A 10,292-nucleotide genomic window follows, 5' to 3' on the forward strand; every position below is an offset into this window, starting at 1 on the left:
CAGCCCATGGCTGAACTTTCTGCTTCTTTCCCACTGCAGGCCCCTTCATGCCAACACTAGGGATCCTCGGCTGGCCTGGTACTCACAGAGATCCTCCTGCCTTTGTCTCCAGAGTTCTGTGATTAAAGATGTGTATCACTGTGTACTGACAGGCCAGTATCGTCACTCTTGGGCTCTTTTTTTATTTTTATTTATTTATTTAAAATTTCCACCTCCTCCCATTTCCCCCTCCCCCTCCCTCTCCAGTCCAAAGAGCAGTCAGGGTTCCCTTGGTCCGTGGGAAGACCAAGGTCCTCCCCCCACCATCCAGGTCTATGAAGGTGAGCATCCAAACAAACCAGGCTCCCACAAAACCAGTCCATGCAGTAGAATCAAAACCCAGTGCCATTGTCCTTGGCTTCTCAGTCAGCCCTCATTGATAGCCACATTCAGAGAGTTCGGTTTGATCACATGATCCATCAGTCCCAGTCCATCTGGCCTTGATGAGCTCCCATTAGATCAATCTCACCATCTCAGTGGGTGGACGCACTCCTCGCGGTCCTGACTTCCTTGCTCATGTTCTCTCTTGGGCTCTTTTGATGTTTGTTCCCTTTCTATCAGAGTTAGGAGGCCAGCCCATCCCTAGACCTTGGAAGACCTCTTGAGACAAGCACGTTTATGCCTGAAATGGAGGTGGAGTTGAGAATGAGGGTGCAGCTCTGCTTCCAGAGCCGGCTACCCAGTGCATTCAAATAGCATATGACAACTGGCAATAGAATTTCCATGACACCAACTATCAAGGGTGTTTCACATCACTAATGACTAGGGAAATACATACCAAAATTACCCCACACTTGCTAGGATGGGTATTTCTTTAGGTTTATTAATTCATATGTAGGGGTGTTTTGCCTGAATGTCTATGTTCCACACATAGTTCAGTGCTACCTAAGACCAGAAAAGGGTGTCAGATCCACATGGGTGCTAGGAACTGAACCCAGTTCTTCTAGAAAAGCAGCCAGTGCTCTTAGCCATCGCTCCAGCTCCTGGGACAGTTATTACAGTTATTATAAAAGAAAAGTGATGAGTGTTGGTAAGACGCGAAGAAAAGGAATCCTTGTGCCTGCTGGAGACATGAAAATTAGCACAGCCATTATGGAAAGCAGTATGATGTTTCCTCAAAGAATTATAAACAGAACTACCACATGGGTCCGGAGAGATGGCCCCATAGTTAAGAGTGCTTGCTGCCCTTACTGAAGACTGGAATTCAGTTCCTGGCACCCACATCAGATGATTTCCCAACTGTGGGTAACTGCAGCTGAAGGCGGGATCTAACCAGTGCAACCATAGAAGACAGCCAAGGGAAAAAGACAATAGTTCATAGAGCTAAGAATCCATAAGCATCTGACAGCTTCCAGAAATGCTGATCCTCGAAGAAAGCCAAAATTCTATTTCCCACTGCCTTAAACTAAAGTGTGGAAGGGGGAAAGCAGAAAACCAAGAAAACTGTGGCACCTAATGAACTGAATATTTGCACTTGGCATTATTGTTAGGAAAAAGCCTAAGACGAGCCGCTCTGCCAGCACAAAGAAATCCAATCAGGCGTTTTCTATGTCCATCCATTTGCATGCAAAATTCAAGATGTCATTATTTTTTACCGCTGAGTAAAACTCTAATGTGTATATGTTCCACACCTTTTTTAACCATTCTTCTATTGAGGGGCACCTAGGCTGTTTCCAGGTTCTGGCTATTACAAATAGTGCTGCTATGAACAAAGTTGAACAAACGCTTTTGTAGTATGTTTGGGCATCTCTAGGGTATATTCCCAAGAGAGGAATTGCTGGGTCCTGAGGGAGGTTGACTCCCAGTTTCCTGAGAAACCGCCACACTGATTTCCAAAGTGGCTGCACAAGTTTGCATTCCCACCAACAATGGATGAGTGTTCCCCTCATTCCACATCCCCTCCAGCATAGGCTATCATTGGTGTTTTTAACTTTAGCTATTCTGACAGGTGTAAGATGGTATCTCAAAGTGGTTTTGATTTGCATTTCCCTGATCGCTAAGGAGGTTGAGCATGACCTTAAGTGTCTTCTGGCCATTCGAAGTTCATCTGTTGTGAATTCTCTGTTCAGATCAGTACCCCATTTTTTAATTGACGAAGGACTGCGAGGGATACTATCACCCACTGATACAAGGGGTCGGATCTAATGAGAGTTTACCAAGGCCAGATGGACCGAGACTGAAAGAGCATGTGATCCAACCAGATTCTCTGAATGTGGTTGGATTTTCTGAATGTGGCTGTCCTGCAGTCTTTCCGAGAAGCCATTGACAATGACACTGGGACTGGTTTCCTCTGCATATACTGGATTTTTGGGATCCAGTCTGTTTGGATGCTCACCTTCCTGGACCTGGAGTGAGGGGGGAGGAACTTGGACTTCCCACAGGGCAGGAGACCCTGACTTCCCTTGGGGACAAAGAGGGAGGAGGAGAGGGAGGGGGGGAGTGGGAGGGCGTTGGGAGGAGGGGCGTAAATGGAAACTTTTTATAATTTAATAAAATTACTAAAAGAAAAAAAAAAAAGAAATCCAATCAGGCAAATCAAACAGAATAAAATATCCATGTTTTATTAAATGCAGCACTCTCGGGTGGCTGAGAGCATGGTAGGGGAAACAGAAAACCAGGGAGCACATGCAAAACCCAGGACCACGTGTTCCTCCTCTGGGCCCCCACTTAAATACCCTGGCGGGGGTCAGGACCTGGCCTCCTGGGATCTGAAGTCCAGACCAATGCAGCTCCCAGGCCAGGGGGCTGGGATAGATACCAGGGACTGGGGTGACACTCCCAACTTAACATTACATTCCAGACTCTTTGGCTATGGGGTGACAGAAAGTTGAGGTGATAATTATGACCAACATTTTAGACTCTCTTTGGAAACAGGGGCGTAGACTCAAGTCTGGTTACTTCCTATGGACATGGGACGACGTGGGAGAGGGGAGAGCTGGAAGTCGGCCTGCTCACGCTCAGCAAAAGGTCTGGTTGGGACGGCATTCAGTTTGCTGTACTCCTCAGGCAGCTGCTTTTTGAGGGAGATGCGCAGGCAGATGGCTAGGAGAAAAAACAATAATATTATTATTGGTCCTATGAAATGGGGCTATCCATGGGATGGGACACAATAGCAGATGAAACCAGATTTTAGTTGGCAGGTATCCTTGATCCAGAAGAGTTGGCAGGTGTTCTTGGTCCAGGAGAGCTGATACCAATGGTGAAGTCCCAGGAGCTGGTGACTCCTTCGGCGGCGTTGTCCTGGGAGCGCTTTGTAGGTTGGTCTTAGCGAGCAGAGAGACCTGTAAATGTGCTTGAAACTGGCTGGGGTTAGTGTAGCAGGAAAACAGTTAAAGGAATTGGGAACCCTGGATTTACCAGACCTGATTTTGATGTAGCAATAGAACTCTTTCATGAACCTGTAAGAGAACTGGAACAGATTTTATAGCAAAAGGCTATTGCTTTAGGTTAAAGGAAATTGGGAACTCTGAAACTCTGAAGATTGAAACCTGTTAATCCTGGATTATGAAGCCTGTTAAAGAACAGTACCTAGAGTTGTCAAATGCCTTTAGACAGATCTGGGAGGAATAAATGAGCGAAAAACGAGACAGCTTTTTAGTTAGCATGCAATCCCAAATCCTCTCCTTGTCCTTGAAGACCATCAGTCTTAGAAGCAGTGCTTGTCATTAACTGTTGAGTACGAAAAGCCCTAAGATTTTTTTCTATGTGAGCAAGACTTTGTCTACCTATCTTAGCAGGATGAGCAGATCTATTCCCCAGGTGAAACATCCAGAAAGCTGGAGAGGTAAAAGGCCACTCTTTTACTTCTGTGTTGGTGGCTATGTCAAACCCAGAGGCAAGGTGGAAGGTCTTCTGTCTTCTTGGAGGAGCTGAGGGTCCTGCAAAAACTGGCATGTCTCTGTGTTTTGCAGTATCTAATGAAATGATCATATGTTTTTTTCTTTCAGTTTATTTATATGAAAGATTACATTGATAGATTTTTGTATATTGAACCAGCCCTGCATCTCTGGGATGAAGCTGATTTGATCATGGTGGATGATTTTTTTTGTGTGTGTGTGTGTGTGTTTTCTTGGATTCGGTTTGCCAGTATTTTATTGAGTATTTTTGCATCCATGTTCATGAGTGAGATTGGTCTGTGATTCTCTTTCTTGGTTGAGTCTTTGTGTGGTTTTGGTATCAGGGTAACTATAGCCTCATAAAAAGAGTTTGGTAATGTTCCTTCTGCTTCTATATTGTGAAACACTTTGAGGAGTATAGATATTAGCTCCTTGGAAGTTCTGGTAGAATTCTCCTCTAAAACCTTCTGGCCCTGGGCTTTTTTTTTTGATTGGGAGGTTTTTGAAGACAGCTTCTATTTCCTTGTAGTTTATAGGTTTATTTAAATTACTCACCTGGTCTTGATTTAATTTTGGTATATGGTATCTATTTAGAAAATTGCTCATTTCTTTCACATTTTCCAATTTTGTGGAATACAGGTTTTTGTAGTATGACCTAATGATTCTTTGAATTTCCTCAGTGTCTGTTGTTATGTCCCTCTTTTCATTTCTGATTTCGTTAATTTGAATGTTCTCTCTCTGCCTTTTGATTAGTTTGTTTAAGGGTTTGTCTATCTTGTTGATTTTCTCAAAGAACCAACTCTTTGTTTCATTGATTCTTTGTATTGTTTTCTTTGTTTCTATTTTGTTGATTTCAGCCCTCAATTTGGTTATTTTCCTGTCTTCTATTCCTCCAGGATGAGTCTGCTTCTTTTTGTTCTAGAGCTTTCAGGTGTGCTGTTAAGTCACTGATGTGAGCTTTCTCCATTTTCTTTATGAGAGCACTTTCTTTCTTTCTTTTTTTTTTTTTAAAAAGAATCTATAATAAAAATTTAATTTTTGGGGGCTGGAGAGATGGCTCAGTGGTTAAGAGCATTGCCTGTTCTTCCAAAGGTCCAGAGTTCAATTCCCAGCAACCACATGGTGGCTCACAATCATCTGTAATGATGTCTGGTGCACTCTTCTGGCCTGTAGGCATACAAGCAGACAGAATATTGTATACATAATAAATAAATATTTTTAAAAAATTTAATTTTTGACTATTTCTTAGATTTGTTTCCTTTGTCAACATATTTCTATCTTATTTTCTTACATTAGCTGTACTCGGAAAATTATTATTATTGTTTGGTATTACTCTAAGGAAAATATTAGCCGAAAGGCATTATTTATGATGACAGAGATGAAAATCACAAAAACAGAATTTTTAATTGTTTCCTATTTTAGGTCAGTTAATCCAGTATTCCTGTCTTTCGCATGGTTAATAGACTCCTCTTCATTACATACTTTGAAACAGTCTCTGGACTGGTCTGGGCACCAGAATTCTGAAAGCTGTCATCATTAGGTTTCTCCCAGGAACCTTTTTTTTGGTCCAGTAACAACCATATCACCACCTCCTTTGCAGAGAGGAACCTCCAGGGGTGCAGCTGGCCCCATGCTAGAATTGGTATTCTTCCATAAAGCTGCTCCGCCAGCTCCTGGCTCTGTCACTTTCTCTCTTCACACTCTGATGGACTGCTTTCCTGGGACTCTGGTTTCTGCAGAATGGGCAATTCTTTTCCGAAGCTCTTCATCTTTTGAAACTTTCTCCAAATATCAGATGCTTAGCTGCTGCCACTTCCTTCTGTGTTCCTGAGATTTTCATAAGTCTTGACAGTAGTAGAGTTCCATCTGATTCTTTGTCACAAGTGATTTTGGCTCCAGAGGCCTTACAGACAGAGCGAATCCTCTCGCCAGCTCTCCCTATGATTCTGCCCACAGATCTCTGGGGCACTGAGAGTTGCTCAGACACTGGGGTGTTCTCTGTCTGGATCTGATGGATGCTGCCTTGGCCCTGCACTCTTGAACAGGAAACCCGCTGATCGGCAGCACTCGCTCATCGCCTACATCCTCTGTGTCCACATCAATTCGAGCACCTGGCTGCTTCCGCAGCTGTTTAATGTTGGTTCCTTGTCGACCAATAGTGAGCTTCTCAGCCTCCTGGGGAGCTCGCATCTCTATCTTGATGTCATCTTCTCCAACAAATGTCCATCGCTCTTCTCTGCTTTCCCTATATCGGCGGTATAAGATGTAAGCAGCTGTTGCACTTGCTGGGCTCCCAAGGCTATTTTTTGAATAGTGGACAGGCTTGTCCATGAAGTTCGTTCAGTGGACATTTTCTGCTGTACTCTGTCCGTGTGCGCGCCACACGCTTCGCCTCGCACCTCACCCGCGTCGCCGCCTGGTGGCTCCCTGTGTGAGTACTTTCAAGGAAACCTGCGCTGCGACATCCACGACATTTTGGTGCCCAACGTGTGGCTTGAAGAAGGATTAAGGATCCGCTGAAGAATGACAAAGAAGCAAGCCACTTTAAGAACTGGAAGGACAAGTTCCCTTAGGACAAAGGGACTCCAGGATTGGCAGTTTAAAATGTTTTAACATTAAAATAGTCCAGGGAAAATATTAAGTTAGGACCGATATGTTTCCACAGTAGATAAAGGATTGTGGGTGCCATCAGAATTGATTTTAAAAAATCCAACATGAGCTTGAGACATCTCCCAGATGCTGCAGCTGCTGAGAGGCCCCCGGGAAACAAAAGACCTTTGAAGCAGATAGCAACGTCTCTCACCTGGGGACAGTTTAAGAATTTGTGACAAAGGGGAGGGGAATGACTCAGAAGCCTGAATGCTACAGATCTGTTCCTTACATACTTATTTGTGGTAGTTATACAGGTAACAGGGGCGAACTATACATATCAGGCTTTTAACCCCAACTCTCCAATTAACATAGCCATAAGTTGGGAAGATATGATATTCCTGTAGTGGCTACTGAATCTTCATGGCTACCTGGTCCATATGACAACAGAGGTCCTTCTCAGCGGATGGAGGAGGATAGAGTGAATGAAAACTACACTGAGGGAATTTCTATTTACATGGGAAATGAAACCCAATGCCTAAATATAACCTATCAAGTATGGCTTTCCATAGTCAGTGCTACCCAAGATTATCATAACAAGTTTTATATGCTTCAAGCATCTGGTTTTAAAGGGCAGGAGATTAATGATACTAGTTCCATAAATCCACTGTTCGGTGAGATGCGGATCAGCAACAAAGAATCTGACTGGGTGCGTTGGCAACAATGTCAGAGTAAGAGGCCTTAAATGCTAATTAATATCTCACAAGGAGATGTCATAGACTGGAGCCATTTTGGCTCACCTCAAGGAAGATATTTTCACTCAGAGTTAATATGGAAACAGTATAATTTGAATGGTACTGTGGAAATTTGTACTTCTGTTAATGGACTTATCTGATGGCATGGAGTTGGGATGGCAAGTCCTGTCCTACAATTTGGCGCTTCAATTCAGACTAACTTGTGGAAATTGCCAAGTGCCTTCTACCCTCTTTAGGCATGGGAAGGAAAATTAATCATTAAGGATGATAACTATACTTTGTCTTTTAGACCAAATTAAAGCCATCCTTTTATGGCATTGTACCGTTTCTTTCCTTGCTACTAAAAGAGACTGCACAATGGCACCCTAATAGTTACAGCATCACTTTCAAACTCTGTGCCCTTCATACCTGGGTTAATTCTAATATGTTTTAAAATGTGTCCTTTGAAAGTTTATATATTCTTAGAGCAAGGCCAGCAATCTGGATACCAGTGAGGTTGTGAAAGCCAGCCAAGGCTCTCCCTGTGATGGTCCAGGTGCAGAAGTTCACTGAGAGAATATTGAAAAGAACAGGTCAAATGGTTGGACTGGTTATTGCAGTTATTATGGGACTCATTGCATCGACGGCTACAGCAGCAACAGCTGGAGTGACGCTTCATAAGGAAACCCAAACTGCTGAATTCATGAGAGAGTGGCAAGAACATTCAACGGCACTTTGGACTGAACAAAACAAGGTTGATAATGAGACAGTGAATGAATTAATCGAGTTAAGGCAAGTTGTCATATTGTTAGGGGATCAGTAAGAAATTTTGAAAACCAGATAAAATTAAAATGTGATTGGAATGTCTCTTTCTACTGTACTGCACCCTTAAGATTTAATGATAGCAAGTATGATTGGGATAAGGTTAAGTTGCATTTGATGAGGTTGTCTGCTCTCTCCGTATCTATTCAATATAGTTCTTGAGGTCCTAGCTAGAGCAATAAGACACTAAAGGGAGATCAAGGGGATACAAATTGGAAAAGAAGAAGTCAAACTCTCACTGTTTGCTGATGATATGATAGTTTACATAAGTGATCCCAAAAATTCTACCAAGGAACTTCTACAACTCATAAACACTTTCAGCAATGTAGCAGGATACAAGATTAACTCAAAAAAAAATCAGTAGCCCTCCTATACACAGAAGATAAAAGGGCTGGGGAAGAAATCACAGAATCAACACCCTCCACAATAGCCACAACTAGCATAAAATATCTTAGAGTAACTCTAACCAAACAAGTGGAAGACGTGTATGACAAGAACTTTAAATCTTTGAAGAAAGAAGTTGAAGAAGACACCAGAAAGGGGAAAGACCTCCCATGCTCTTGGGTTGGCAGAATTGATATAGTAAAAATGGCAATCTTACCGAAAGCAATCTACAGATTCAATGCAATGCCCATCAAAATGCCAGCAAAATTCTTCAAAGACCTCGAAAGAACGATACTCAACTTCATTTGGAAAAGCAAAAAGCCCAGGATAGCCAAAACAATCCTTTGCAATAAAAGAACTTCTGGAGGCATCACAATCCCTGACTTCAAACTCTACTACAGAGCTACAGTACTGAAAACAGCCTGGGACTGGCATAAGAACAGACAGGAGGACCAATGGACCTGAATAGAAGACCCGGATATCAATCCACACATCTACAAACACCTGATATTTGATAAAGAAGCAAAAACTATCAAATGGAAAAAAGAAAGCATATTTAACAAGTGGTGCTGGCATAACTAAATATCAACATGTAGAAAAATGAAAATAGACCCATATCTATCACCATGCACAAAACTCAAGTCCAATTGGATCAAAGACCTCAACATAAAGTCAGCCACACTGAACCTCACAGAAGAGAAAGTGGGAAATACACTTGAACGCATTGGCACAGGGAACCACTTCCTAAATAGAACCCCAGCAGCACAGACACTGAGAGAAACAATTAATAAATAGGACCTCCTGAAACTGAAAAGCTTCTGTAAAACAAAGGACATGGTCAACAAGACAAAACGGCAACCTACAGAATGGGAAAAGATCTTCACTAATCCCACATCAGACAGAGGACTGATCTCCAAAATATACAAAGAACTCAAGAAATTGAACACCAAAAGATCACATAATCAAAAAAAAAAAAATGGAGTGCATACCTAAACAGAGAACTGTCAACAGAGGAATCTAAAATGGCTGAAAGACACTTCAGGAAATGTTCAACATCCTTAGTCATCAGAAAAATGCAAATCAAAACAACTCTGAAATTCCATCTTACACCTGTAAGAATGACCAAGATCAAAAACACTGATGACAACTTATGCTGGAGAGATTGCGGGGAAAAGGAAACACTTCTGCGTTACTGGTGGGAATGCAAGCTGGTACAGCCCCTTTGGATGTCAGTGTGGCAATTTCTCTGAAAATTAGGAAACAACCTTCCTCAAGACACAGTGATACCACTTTTGGGTATATATCCATAGGATGCTTAACCGTGCCACAAGGACATGTGCTCAACTATGTTCATAGCAACTTTGTTTGTCATAGCCAGAACCTGAAAACAACCTAAATGCCCCTCGATCAAAGAATGGATTGAAAAAAAAAGGTGGTACATTTACACAATGGAGTACTATATAGCAGAAAAAAATAACAACAGCTTGAATTTTGCAGGAAAATGGATGGAGCTAGAAAACATTATTTTGAGTGAGGTAATCCAGACACAGAAAGACAATTATCACATGTACTCACTCATAGGTGGTTTTTAAACATAAAGCAAAGAAAGCCAGCCTACAAATCACAATCCCAGAGAACTTAGACAACAGTGCAGACACTAAGAGAGACTTACATAGATCTAATCTACATGGGAAGTAGAAAGTATAAAAAGACAACATCTCCTGAGTAAATTGGGAGCATGGGGACGTTGAGGGAGAATTGAGGGGGGAGGAGAGAAGCAGGGAGGGGAGCAGAGAAAAATGTAGAGCTCAATAAATATCAATAAAAAATATTTTTTAAAAAGATGCATTTGATGGGTCTCCCTAATTCTTCTCAAATGGTTTATGCT

General features: G+C 42.2%; 1 pseudogene; it reads right to left on the reverse strand.

Moving 5' to 3' along the window:
* Positions 1-5,711: 5,711 nt before the first annotated feature.
* LOC125402167 (tudor and KH domain-containing protein-like) lies at positions 5,712-6,226 on the reverse strand (annotated as a pseudogene).
* Between the last annotated feature and the right edge of the window lie 4,066 nt (positions 6,227-10,292).

This window comes from Myodes glareolus, chromosome 2 (genome assembly GCF_982192425.1).
Source record: "Myodes glareolus chromosome 2, mMyoGla1.1, whole genome shotgun sequence".
NCBI lineage: Eukaryota > Metazoa > Chordata > Mammalia > Rodentia > Cricetidae > Myodes > Myodes glareolus.